Source organism: Pinus tabuliformis, chromosome 1_2, assembly GCF_031772625.1.
Source record: "Pinus tabuliformis cultivar Carrire ecotype Pingquan chromosome 1_2, CPIR1, whole genome shotgun sequence".
In the NCBI taxonomy this organism is placed as follows: domain Eukaryota; kingdom Viridiplantae; phylum Streptophyta; class Pinopsida; order Pinales; family Pinaceae; genus Pinus; species Pinus tabuliformis.
Window position 1 is genome coordinate 728,591,271 of NC_142298.1, and position 14,335 is coordinate 728,605,605.

The 14,335-nt window shown below is 37.2% G+C and overlaps 1 pseudogene; it reads right to left on the reverse strand.

Annotated features, from left to right (window-relative positions):
- Positions 1-8,864: 8,864 nt before the first annotated feature.
- Positions 8,865-14,119, reverse strand: LOC149207824 (alcohol dehydrogenase 2-like; annotated as a pseudogene).
- Positions 14,120-14,335: the final 216 nt, after the last annotated feature.

The window sequence follows — 14,335 nt, forward strand, 5'->3', positions numbered from 1 at the left end:
GCCGAGAAGATTGCGGAGTTGTTCTTCAAGAACATAGTGAATTATTGGGGGATGCCATTGAGCATTATGTCGAATTGAGATTCGTGACTTACAGGTAGATTTTGGACCACATTTTTCAAGATAGTTGGGACATATTTGTTGATGAGTTTGAGTTACCATCCACAGACAGATGGGCAGACTGAGTGAATCAATGCATTGCTAGAGGACTACTTGAGACATTACATGATGACTGATTACAAAATTGGCCTAAACTCTTGGGTGTAGCTTAGTTCAACTACAACATGCAAAAGAGTTCCGCAACAAGGTGTAGTCCATTTTAGTTGATGAATGGACAGTTTCTAGTTCCTCCTCATACTGTATTGACGAGAGGATTTTTGAGGAGTCCTCATGTGGAGAAGTTTATGAAAGCATGGGATGAGACCTTGGAGCTGGCATGGTTGCGCTTGCACGAGGCTGCAAGGAGGATGAAGAAATGCGCAGATAAGGACAAACAGGATGCACACTTTAGTGTGGGAGATATGGTTTTTCTCAGGATCATCGAAGATCAGTTTCAGCCACCAAAGGGGATTGCGAGATCTTTGACGAGGAAGTATGAGGGGCCATTTCGAGTGAAGAAGCGAGTGGGAGTAGTTGCTTATGAGTTGGATCTTCCACGCCACATGCATTCAAAACATCCTGTTTTTCATATCAATTAGTTGAAGAAATGTCGACTTGATGCAGAACATCTAGATAGGGCGGAGCCACCAAGAGGACCATCCATGATTGTTGACAGACCAAACCTTATTTTAGAGAAGATCTTGAATCTTCAGACGATAGGTCTTGGGAGTAACATGAGACAGGAATTCCTCATTAGATGGAAGGATACACTGGAGGAGGATAGTAGGGAGACAGAGGACTCACCATGGAGGTGGAAGAGAAAGATTGCAAAGTACGACAGGAAGCTATGGAGGATAGCTGGATTGTCGAGGACGAAAACAACTTTAGGTGGGGGAGGATGTAAAGCCCTCGAGTCATCGTCGCACGTTAGCGAGTCAGGCATGTTTAATCGACGAGTTGGCACGAGTCAACATGGGCGTGCAGTAGGCGAGACGAGTTGGTTGCGTTTAACCAGCGAGTTGGAGGGCGCACTCGAACAACAAGTTGGACCATTCAAGTGAGCCAAGGGCGCTCTCACGAAGTAATAATGAAAAAATGACTAAGTATCGAAGGGGAGAAGGTGGTGAGTTTATATGGGCGGGTGATCTCACATGTGGGTGCCCTACACTTAGGCCAACGCTTAAAAAATGGCTAAGTGGCGAAATGGAAGGGTGGTATTGGTGACAAGCAAGCCCCCACCATGGGCGAGCTAACATATACATAGCAGACATATTAGTGTTGGAAGGAGAGAACTTATCTCCACACGTCGAGCAAGGGATTCTATGTATAGTGGTGGGCTACCCGAGCGAAGGCGCAGGAGATGTGCCTGCTAGATGGGTGGAATAGCGTACAGTCAAGCAATCACACCACAAGTTGGCAAGACAACAGAGGAGCCGTAAGCAGTAGGTGAATGGGCATATGAGCCGCGGGTTGTTTGGCAGGTGGGCGGACAAGTTAAGCGAATGGGTGGGGTGGTTGGCATGACAACACATTGTGCAGGTAGGCGGTGCAGTAGGGAGCTGGGTAGGGCGACTTGGGTGGGCGGTGCGCCCATGACAGGTGTGCACGAGTCGAGTAGGCAAGCGCGCCTGTGGCACAACTCAACGGTGTTTGGTGGAATGACAAAAAGGACATGTTGAGAATGGTTAAGTGTTGGGTCCAACATGCTTGCACGGTGTAGCGGCCGAGTCGAGTGGACTGGCTAAGCTGCATGGAAGCCGCCCATTGTAAAAGTCTGCAAACTCAGTTGAGTGTTAATTCTCAGGGATTTTTGTAAAAACAACAAATTATAAAGATTTACTTGCATACATGTGTTATCTTGTCTCTTGCATGGTTAAAGTGTCTTAATGTATTCACACATTAATAAAGTAAATGGAGAATTATGTGAATGTTAGGCATAGTCTGGGAAATAACTTAGAAAATAAATGGTTTAAGTGTTTAGATGGTGCCGCACGTGACACAACTCGTGAAAAAAGAGTTGGGGGTGTGACATCACCCCTTGTGGGCTACATTTCCTTGGTCCAACTTCCAATGGCTTGATCCTCTCTATTATTATCAAAAGTGTAAAAATATGTGTTTACAATGCTCAAATACTTCTAAAACCTGCTCCAATGAGTCAAGAATGTCCAAAAATGGCTACCTAGCCTCTTTTTGCTCCTCATTTGGTTGAAAACTACCTTAGTTATGACTTCTACCAGTCTTTTCACAATTTCCTCCTCCAAATCGGGCTAATTGCCAGTTACATTCAATATCTGGAGTTAATTCTAGTAGTTCGACTAAAATTGGCAGTCCCACCAACATCCTTGCCTATCCTACAGTTAAGGCTGAGTGGTCACACGCAAGGTGATTAGGGCTTACGGTTAAGGCGACAATTCCAACAACTCCATCACAAATTGCAATCAACGGGTCTTATGGTTTGTGAATGCAGTCATGGGTGATGTACGATTGTGATAAGCGGCTGACCTGACAAAACTATCAACTGCAGTATAATCTATATCGCATCCGGGATATATCGCAATTGGTGGAGCCAAAGTAAACATATAACGAGACTTTCTACTTTGTGATATGAAATTACGATATCACAATTGCAACTTGATCCTGTCGGGGCAGATTCTGTAACCTTTCCTTGTTGTAATGTGTGATTTCAATTATCGCATCGCACCAAGGCTTTCTCTAGGGCCGATTCTTTAATCACCAACCCTCCTGCGATATGTTAGTTAAGAAACAATGTGTAGGCAGAGTGGTTAGTCCTTCAGTCTATTGTGTGGGAGGCCGCGGGGACAAGCTCGACCTCTAACCTATCTTGCAAAATAAAATTTCGATCAACCATTAGGAGGACACGTGGAAACCTCCGACTTAGCCATGTGTCACCTCCTTATTGGTCCAAACCCAAAACACACGGACCAATGAAATTATGACACTTGTCACCTTCCAATTCACCACCTGCAAGGAATATTTTGAGGATATCCCTTGGAATATTCCAAAGAATATTCTTTTGCTGATTGGGCTGTATGGATGCCTAGTCAGCATCCCTATAAGCTCCTACACCAAATTTTCTTGTTTGGGAAAATGAATAGATTTCGTTTCTAGGAGCATACGGTGTCTGTTTCGTGCAAAACGAGTTGCACTAGATTTAGGATGATGAGAAATACAAGGTCGTTCAAGTTCCACACCATTCTAAAAAATTTGATTTTTGAGCATAATTTTGAGCACCTGATCACTCCTCCCTACTGGAAGCCTTTTGGACCCCAACAAATCACTTTCAGTTGTGCAACAGGTGAGGGTATAATTCCCTCACCTTTCCAATGTCGATCCATTTATCACTAACTTGGAACTTGTGATCTACACGATGCTTGCCATGCCTTTCTTTGTACTTGCCTTTGCCCTTTTCAAGCTAATCTTTCATTGTTTGATGTACCATTTGGAGTCGTTCAATGAACTCTTTGGCTTTATCCATCTTACTATCAGTAAAAACATCCTTCTTACCAAGATGATACAACACCTTATGATGCAAATGGTAAACAAATTCCTCTACTTGATTCCTTTGACTCAAGCTTGAATATACATCATGAAAGTATGTATTTTTCTAAACATAACTTTCATGTAAAACAACATGATGCTTGAGGAAAGTAGTTATAAAAACTCTAGGCTGAGAAAGTACATCAAAAAACTTGTCGCTTGTACCTTTCTTATACCTTTTAACCAAGTGTAATAGTAGAAGAAAACCCATCTAATGGAAGTGCCTTAGTTGCTGCAACTTAAACACTTCACCATTGAAATTTTCTGAATGAAAAGAAATGGGCTTTTTTACCACATTTCATAAAGACTGCACCCATGGCATAGTCGCATACATCAACCTGAAACTCAAATGAATTTTTCAAGTTTAGAAGAGAAAGTATAAAGGCTAAACTAATCATTTGTTTTAAAGCATCAAATGCCTCTCGTTTTTTTCCTCCCCACTGGAAGACATTTTTCACAACTGCCAAAGAATGCAAATGAGCTACAATAGAAGAAAAAATAGCAAAATATTTCCTCCAACATTGGGATGCTCCCAAAAAGCCTCTTATCCAAATGACTATCTTGAGCAGTGACCAATCCATAATGACATCAATCTTGGAGAAGTCTAACTTCAACTCATCTTATCTAGTATCATGGCCCAAGTACATCAAATAAGTTTTATCCAACATATACTTTGACATCTTTGATAAAAAATGTTCTTGACATAAGACATAAAGTATTTCTTTCTCATACATGACATGTTCATAATGAAATTTTCTGAAAGTGAAGATGTCCTCCAAGTAGACTATCATGTCTAGAAATGGATGCAATACATCTTGCTTCATATGCATGAAAGTAGTAGGAGCATGGAAAATACCAAAAAGCTTAACAAACCATTCAAACAAACCTTGCTTGGTTTTGAATTTCGTCTTCCATATGTCTCCTTCAACAGCTCTACTTTGATAAAAACCACTTCTTGAATCCCATCAATTAAATGCTTACCATTATTATTGGGAATCAAAACAAGATGTGCACCAAATGGTAAAGGATAAGTTCGAATGATCATTTTATTCAACAATCCCTAGATTTGTTTTTTTATTTATGCACTTTCCATTCTTAAAATCCTGTGCATGACAATGTTAGGATGAAGACACTTTTGTTGCAATGGTATTTCATGTTGGATTCTCCTCTTGGAAGGAAATCCTTTTACTTTCTGAAAGGCATCATCATAATGGTTAACTACATCAACCAAATAAGTTTTTGAATTTGAATTACAACCATCAAACACTTCATAATGAACATCAACATTGAGTTTGATCATAAGAAGCACTAAATTCTTGCTTGAATTCACTAGTCTTTTCATTTTCCCTACATTAACTAATGAAAGATTTACCTTCTTGTGATGAACTCACACAATATACTCCACACCATCCTTGAACAAGTGGTACTTGTTTTCATGAACGATAGAAGATTTCTTTTCTATTAGAGAGGTAAGGACTACCCAAAACAATTCCTGATATATCAAGCTGTACAACATCTAATTCAACTTCATCAATGAAGTTTGCTGTGATTTCAAACCGAAGAATACCTTTTCTTGTAACCTGTAAGTTTGTGTCCTTGCATATCCAACCCAATGGATATGGCTTGGAATGTAAAATGGTTTCAAGATTAAGTTTCTTGACTAAGTCATCAGATATAAAATTAGCTTGAGACCCACTATCAAAAAGTGTGTTGATTTTTATATGTTTTGAGATTACTCTTACATGAAATAATTCCATCCTTGTTTCTTCATTTGGAGTGCTAGGGTGACAATTTGATATACTAGTGCTAGCAATGGATTCTTTTCCTTTTATACACATGGTTGTAATTTTAGTTTCATCACCCGAATCAGATCCCAAATCCTCTTGAATGACGACAACTGTCTTTTCTTTTCCTTTGTTGTTGAATTTCTTTGGTTTCATTTCGGGATGAAGCTTCCAACAATGAGCTTCATCGTGACCCTCTATGGAACAATGTTTACATATTGTTTTCTCTTCTTCCTTTTTAATGGATTCATTTTTCTTTCCCTTGAAACCCTTTTCTTTCTCTTTACACTGTTTTACTACATTCTTCTGGAGAGTTTTTCCCTTTTGCCTCAAGATGAGTGGATTGCACAAACACATCATCTAGATTATTGGGATTAAACATTAAGATAGTATGCCTAAGGTAACTGTGTATACCCCCTATGTACTTCAACAATGTGTTCTATGATTGCAAATCTACATCTAACATCAAAGACATTTTTCTGAATTCTTAGGTGTAATATTGCACATTTGACCTTTAAGTTGTCTAAAGTTCTGCTAATTCATGGTGTATTTCTACATATAAGCTAGAGAGTAGAATTGTCTTTTGATTGTAACAATGAAATCATTCCAAGAAATTGAGATCTTACCTTTTTTTTAATCTCCTCTCAGGTCTTTGATTCCCACCATACTAGTGTTGCACCCTCCATTCTCAAGGAAGCTAACTGAATCTTTATGTCATCCTCTTGAAGGTTTTGAATCTTCCAATATACCTCCAACTGAAGAATCTAATTATCAAGCTTCTCTGCATTCACTTCACCATTATACATGGGAAGCTCAAATTTGAGATCAAGTTTTGAAAAAGGCGATTTACTAGTTCCTTTTGAAGTATGATGATGAGTATGAGTAAGGGTTGTGTTAGTGGAAGAGGGTGAATATGCTTGTGAAGAAGAAGATGGTGGAGAGGGTGGAGGTTTGTCTCCATTTCCATTATCTCCTCCTGAAGAGCCTTCTCCTTTGTGAGGTTTGGAACTTTCCCCTTGCAACCTAGTATTCCTCTCTTCATAAAGGACCTTCACCATCTCTGTCATATCAAAGAAAAACTTTATGAAGATCTTCTCATCTTCTGTCATGTTTGTAGGTTCTCCTTCATGAGACATGATCTCTAGAGTCTCAATTGCAACTCGAGGCTACATTGGTGTTGGAGATTGTGGCAACCTTTCTCTCCTCCCCCTTGACCCAACTTCAGGGCTTCCAACAAGCTTCCCTTCTCCTCTTTTGAGTTTTAACATTGTAAGCATGGCATAAACTCAAAAACAGTTAAATCCTTCTTTCTCAAAGAAAACCTAGTGCTCTTATACCATAAACGATCTAATTTAGAATATTAGATTGCTGTGCTAAGATCCTCTCTCAGATTAGAAGCAAAATTCTTTCATTATGATTAAGGATTCATGAATTTTTGCAAGTGAAACGATGGGTTTTTATGTTAATTTCATGAGCAATTTAACATAAATAAGAGACTGAACAACATAAACATGTATAGAACATCATCAAAAACACATTACAATAGGAACATGATAAATGAGTTCACCACTCCTGGGTTATATATCCTTGGTCTAGCTTCCAATGGCTTGGGCCTCTCTATTATGCTCAAAAGTGTAAAAATATGTGTTTACAATGCTCAAATGCTTCTGAAACTTGCTCCAATGAGTCTAGAATGTATAAAAATGGCTACTTGGTCTCTTTTTGCTCCTTATTTGGTAAAAAATTGCCTTAGTTATGACTTCTGCTAGTCTTTCCACATTTTCCTCCTCCAAATCTGCCTAACTGTCAGTTAAATTCATTATCTCGAGTTAATTCTAACAGTTCTGCTGAAATTGGTGGTCCCGCCAACTTCCGCGCCTATCTTGCAGTTAATACCGAGTGGTCACATGCAAGGTGATTAGGTCCGACGATTAAGGCAACGATTTTGACAACTCATCGCAAATCGCAATTGGCGAGAATCGGCAGGTCTTATGGTTTGTGAACGTGGTCATGGGTAATGTGCGATTGTGATAAACGGTGGACCCGATGGAACTATCAGTTGCAACATAATCTGTATCACATCCGAGATATATCGTAATCAACTGAGCCAGGGTAAACATATAACGATACTTTGCACTTTGTGATATGGGATTACGATATTGCAATCGCAACCTAATCCTGTCGGGGCCGATTTTGTAACCTTTCCCTATTGTGATGTGTGATCGCAATTATTGTATCGCACCTTGGCTTGCTTTGAGGTTGATTCTTTAATCGTCGACTCGCCTGTGATATGTTAGTTAAGAAACAATGTATAGACAGAGTGGTTAGTCCTTTATTATGTTGTGTGGGAGGTCGCGGGGTCGAGCCCAGTCTTTGACCTATCTTGCCAAAAAAAAATTGATCGACCATTAGGAGGAAATGTGGCAGCCTTCGGCTTAGCCACGTGTCACCTCCTTGTTGGTCCAAACCCAAAACATGCGAACCAATGAAATTTTGACACTTGTCACCTTCCGATTCGCCACCTGCAAGGAATATTATGAGGATATTCTATAGAATATTCCAAGGAATATTATTTTTGCTGACTAGGTTGTAAAGATGCCCAGTCAACATCCTTGTCATATCCTGCACCAAAATTGCTTGTTTGGGAAAATGAACAGATCGTGTTTCTGGGAGCATACGGTGTCTATTTCGCGCAAAATGAGTTGCGTCAGATTTAGGATGATGAGAACTACACGCTTGTTTAGGTTCCACACCATTCTGACAACTTTAATTTTTGAGCATAATTTTGAGCAACTGATCAATGCATTACGAGTGGTCGTAGTCACGAAACAAATTTGAGTCAGCTTCAAGATTTTTCCCTCCTACTCCTGCGTTGAAGAGTTGGAAATCCTCCAAATTTGGTAGTTTTGTGAGGTAGGCAAGTCCAATCTCGAATTGCAGGTCAGTTATTGAACTGAGATTTGCAACTCTGTCAGTTTGTGTTTATGGGGGGGTTTTGCAAAAGTTTGTGTATGAATTGCATTATGATTTTTAAATTATTCATAGATTTAATGGAGATAAGGAATACATGAACTCTTAAAATTACAGAGTAGTTACAATAACACAAAAAATCTCCTTGTTACTTCCTTATTTCCATTTGAACTCTCCATTTTTCTATTGGGCTCTCTAAGGTTTGATGGTATCTATTTTGGTACTCTCCTTGTCCTGTTTGATTTCTTTTACAGTTCGTGTGGACATGCTTGAGTACTTATAATGCTTACTTGTCTTTGTAGTTTTTATAGTCTTATTGCCATCGAAGGAATTTAATATTAACTTTAAAATATTGGTGTTGCTGGTGGAATTCCATTGTAGACGTGTGCAAAATAGATGCCTTACCATTTCTATTAGAAAATCTAAGCAAATAAATTAATCACCAATGATTTAACTTTATATCTTATAACTGTCATAAATAGATGATAGAAGCCTTACCTTAGCCAAATACAATTCTACAAGACATGGTAAATCAGAACAAGGTTTATAATTCCCATAGAAAGTTCCTTTCAATGTCCTCTCAGTTAGAAAATTCAAGGGACTGTTTAAAAGACAACGTCTAAATGAGGGACCCCCACTAAAACGGATACACCCAAACCCTGAACAAACACATACCCATTTGATCAACATATGCATTTGGTAAAACTGAGCGTATAGTTACAATTTCAGAAGAAAGGGAAGGGAAGGGAATTCAAGGGAAATACATCATGACATGATTCGAAGGCTTGAATCATGGCCTGAACATTCCCTGTACATTCAATGATGTATTCCACCTCTCCATCAACGTTCTCATCAATAACCTGTAAAATAATTTAATCAGCAGTTCTTGCAAGGAAAGATAAAACTGTATTTAGCTTTAAAAATTTAATTAATATAAACTAAGAAACCTCTTGAATAGGCTTGTCGTAGTCTAGTGGGTTTATAAATTTCGTTACACCAAAGAGTTTTGTTGTAAAAGGATCAACAAAAAATAAAAAGAAAAGGGAATTATTTAGTCAAACATATACACACTGATTCACAAATGATGGAAATGGGCAATTTAACATATATACACTAATTAACAAATGGTGGAAATGGGAAATTTTAAAACTTTTTGAAATCTGTCAATGTTTAAATCGATTCCAATTATTCGAGAATCTCCTGCAATTCTCGCCCCTTCAGCAACCTGCATAGATTAACCCAAATAATATGTGTAACAGAAAACTAAAGAGTAAACTCATGATATTGGTCCCAAAATATCCAGGAACGGTGCTAAACTGTTAAATAATCATTATAATCCATTGATGAATGTAAAATTAAGTGTATTGACATGAACATAAAGATAGAACACTTGTCGTTAGTATTTACAGCAAGCCCAAGAACCCCAAGGCCAAATACTACTATTGTTGAACCCTTCTTGGGTTTGGTTACATTCAAAGCTGCACCCATCCCTGAATCCTCAACAAAATGAATTTGTAGTTTATCTGTTGAGGCACCACAACTCAGAACAAAAAATTTGTCAAGAGGGGCATTTGGATTGATTTTGGAAACACAACTGGAATGAGAAATAGTGTACTCGCTAAAATTCAATCTACCAAGGAAGTGGTAAATTAGTTTCCCATCTTTTGAAAACCTTGTTTTTCCATCATTTATCATAACCCCTATGTCAGTGTTAATTCTTAGAAGATCACACATGTTTCTATCCTTTGACTTGCAGTGTCTCCATTCTCGACATTCTCCAGTAAAAACAGGAAACACAGTGTCACCCTCCTTGAGGTTAGTCACCCCTTCTCCAACAATCTCAACAACTCTGTGTTAACCAGCCTATAGTTGGTGAGCAATAAATCACAAAGTCTAAGTCCCCTTTTCCACTTTTGAAATTCTACATGCTTACTAGTATGAAATATTTATTTTTTTTGAATAAAAAACATAGTGCATACCCAGCTGCTTCATGTCCCAAAATGCAGGGAAAGAGGGCTTTGATCATGGAACCAAAGTAGTATCAGTATCAATATCAATAATTTAATTTCACTGTTAAGAATATGTAATAATCAATCTTTATAGTGAATTAACTATATAAAGAGAGGCTAATGTATCATACTGTGTATGGGGTATGTCACATATCCAAACTTTATTTTTTATTGATGTTTAATAAATTTAGTTCTAATAGTTATTCAAAGCATACCTTTGCTTCCCAGAAATAAACACCTGTATGACACAAGGTAGTATAATGAATTTTGATTCTGACTTCCATTGCCTGTGGGGGAGCCACCTCTACTTATTCAATCTTCAGAGGCTCCCCTGCTACCCATTCAACAACAACTGCAACAAAAGTACAAATATCAAAATATATCATATTTCAAGAAGCACACATACAATTTGCATAAATCCAACTTAACCCTGAAAATCAATTTTGCCCTAAAATGATATACATGAAATAAATAGAATGTGGCCATGAATCCCTGCATTGAATTTTCTAACAAGATTTTAATTAAGGTTACATTATAATGATTGTGGTGAGTTTATTTCCTCAAATAATGTACCAGAGGACAATTCAGAATGATACTAAAAATGTGGATTGCAGGCCAAATTTATTGTTGTTCCTTAGTCTCGTGGTTAAGAAGCATTAATTGTGATAGGAGTCTCAAGTATTTGATCCCTATGAAATCATATTTCTTGTTGATAACAAGCTTAGAATACTTAAAATTGACAATAGGGACCTCATCTCTATATCATAAAGAGCTTGAGTTTATACAATTTTCCTTTTCATTCAAGCAGACTTTTGATTGTTGTCTGTCAGGTTTTTTTTAACTCTCATTTCTTGCAGTGAATGGTAGGCTACAACTTGCTTATGTTGATTGAACAACATGAAAAATAGGTTACTTTTGCTCAAGGGTCAATGTCCCCCTTCTCTGGCTTAAAGAAAAATCCCTTTTTTTGCTCAAGTGGCTTGATTCTGTGCTTACCAAAACTGAGGGACCATTTAGCTCAAGTTTTCTGTTGAGGATGGCATTTCTAAAACAAAGATATTTGAATATGTATTACTCTATAAATGTAATATCTTCCAGTTGATGGAAAAAAGGGATTAGATAAATGGCCTTGAGAAAGGGGACATTTTGGATTTGAACTTTCTCCAAACTTCATGATGTTTCTTTTAAGAATGAACCATTTCTTTGGTGAGTTGGCAACGAATTAACTTTTTCACTACCTTTTACAGTGTTTGATAAATTTGGATATCAATTCTTAAACACCTCTTGTTCTAGTATGTCTACCTTGGCTTTGCCAACTTGTCTCTTTTGACGTTATGGCATATATAATATCATTGAACTATATAGTCTTGGTATAGTAGTGCATCCAATAATTGTATGCCTTTATAGATAGGGTCTATGTTCTCTTAGAGCATGAAAAGTTAGACAGACTAGACTAGGTTATTTCTATTGACAAGGTACTGATAGAGGCACATTGAGAAGTGTCTATGTGATTTGAAGAATCACTCCAGTTATGGGCGCTGCTTGATAAAAAATTGAGGTCAAAGTTGTTGGGCGTGGAGCTTGATTTTCTTCTTTATTTAGAAGTATCTCCACATTGGAAATTTGATAGCAGAAGTTATGTTTAATTTAGGGTTTTTTTTCCCTAGAAGGCAACCCATCACTATATATGAGGGAATTGTATTGCGACTACGTAGGTGTGTATTGTGAGTGAGAAAGAGAGAGGAGATTATGTGAAAGATGGAATTACATCGGATTTGCTGTAGGTTGTATCTCTTCATTTTGTTGGATAATATAAAAGGAAGGATTGCCTATTTCTTTGTGGACGTAACCAAAATTGGGTGAACCACGTATATCTGCGTCTCTCTTGTTTTATGCGTTTATATTTCTACAATGTTTTATGTGTTCCATTGCTTTGTAATATATGATTTTCTAACATAGTCACATTCTGGGAATTCGTCGCTACACTTTGTACAATGATAAATATTATTAGAATGGTGCATCAAATTTTTCATGCATTGCTTTCCGTTGAAATCTAATGGACATGCAAGAATATATAATTCGTCCATGTGAAGAGTAGTCACAATTACACAAACCGAAACCCATATTACTTTCTCAGAGGCTTGCATGCAAATAATTTCATGACACTTAGAAAACATCACAAATTTTAATGACACGGGAAATGAGCTCATGGAAATCATAACAAAGTATCTGTTCCTTCTTTCTATCAAACTAGTTGATCTCCAAGAAATTTGTGGCCTGATTTCAGGCCACCGCTTCCTGCTGACACTTCCATCAAAACAAACTTCTTGAATGGTGTCGAGCACTTGCAACCAATATTAGTTAATTCAGAAGAAATTCAATATGACTATGCATGTAAGAAGGTCCTCAAGGACATTCAAGAAATGTTTATTGCACAACACTTGTTATAATCCACCTTTGAATTTTCTTCATGGTTGCAATGAATGCTACTATTTTGTACATGAAGTATCATTTCTGCATAGCTCATTGTTCCATAATATTGTAAAATACGTCCATGTTGTTGTGCTACACACTTTCTTTGACAAGAATATTTTTCAATAATTCCAAAATATGTATGTTTACCCCTTCACAATTTACATAATATATATATCAACATTTGTAGAAACTTCAATTCATTATTTTTCCTCCAACATTTATATGTCTATAGATTGATTTTTTTTCTTGTTTATCTATTCACGCTATCATTCAATGATGTTCAAAAAAAAAAAAAAAAAAAACTGAAAATTTGCTTATCTTTCTCTTTGTCGATCAACGTTTGATGCTAGAATAACGTATATTTTGGCAATACTCTTATTCAATAATTCCAACATTTGAATGCTTACCCCTTCAAAATTTACATTACCTATATAACAACATCTGTAGCAATACCAATTCATTCTTACTCCACCATTTATGTGTCTATAAATTGAATGTTTGTCTGTTTACCTATTCCTGCTATCGTTCAATGATGTTCAAATAAAAAGTTGGAATTCTAAAACTTGTAACACATTTTCTATGCATACATAACTCATTTATGATTCACTCTAAGTTGCTTATGTCTCCAAACTAATGATAAATTTAATTTACTTTCTTAGATATGCCATGCAACAATCAAAATGTAGATAAAAATGAACGAAGGCATCTTCTTTATGCACAACACAAAGATACAATAAATGCACACCGACAAATTCTTTATAAAAACTGCAAAAAACCTACTACTTCCACTACATCCCTTCCCACCTCAAGTGCTCTCCCAACTGTGAAAACCAACTCACCTCACCTTCATCAAAACCAATATAACCCCCCCCTTAATGATGAACACCATCACTTTCGACAAAGGATAGATAAAATTTATACCATGCATGTTTGTACAATATGCAAAGAATCATACCCAGATATGAAAACAAGGCTTTTACATGGTAGCCTTTCTTTCTTTCGTTGTGCATCATCTAAATATACCAATCATTTTTCTCATCCAAACAACATGGACCCCAACGAACAACCATATGTCCTTCAAAATTTAACACAAGTTGCCCATTCTAAAAATCACTCATGCCCTAGTGGTCAATAAAAATATAGTGGCCATACAATAAACTTCCCTCAAGACATCACTACTATTTCCAAATACTTACCTTGAATGGTTTCTGAATTAGACATCCTCATTGTGAAAAGGCACAATCCTTTTGAAAAGGTTTATGAATTCTTCGTTTTCAAGTCACATGTACTTGTAGCACTTGAATACAAACTAAATAATGATCCCTACTACAAGGATGTCCAACTCAGCCCATCTGCAATTTATGCTCTGCCAGATCAACCTACAAATATTTCTTCTCTACTTCATAATGTAACCACCTCCTCTTTTGAACCCCATCAAACCAT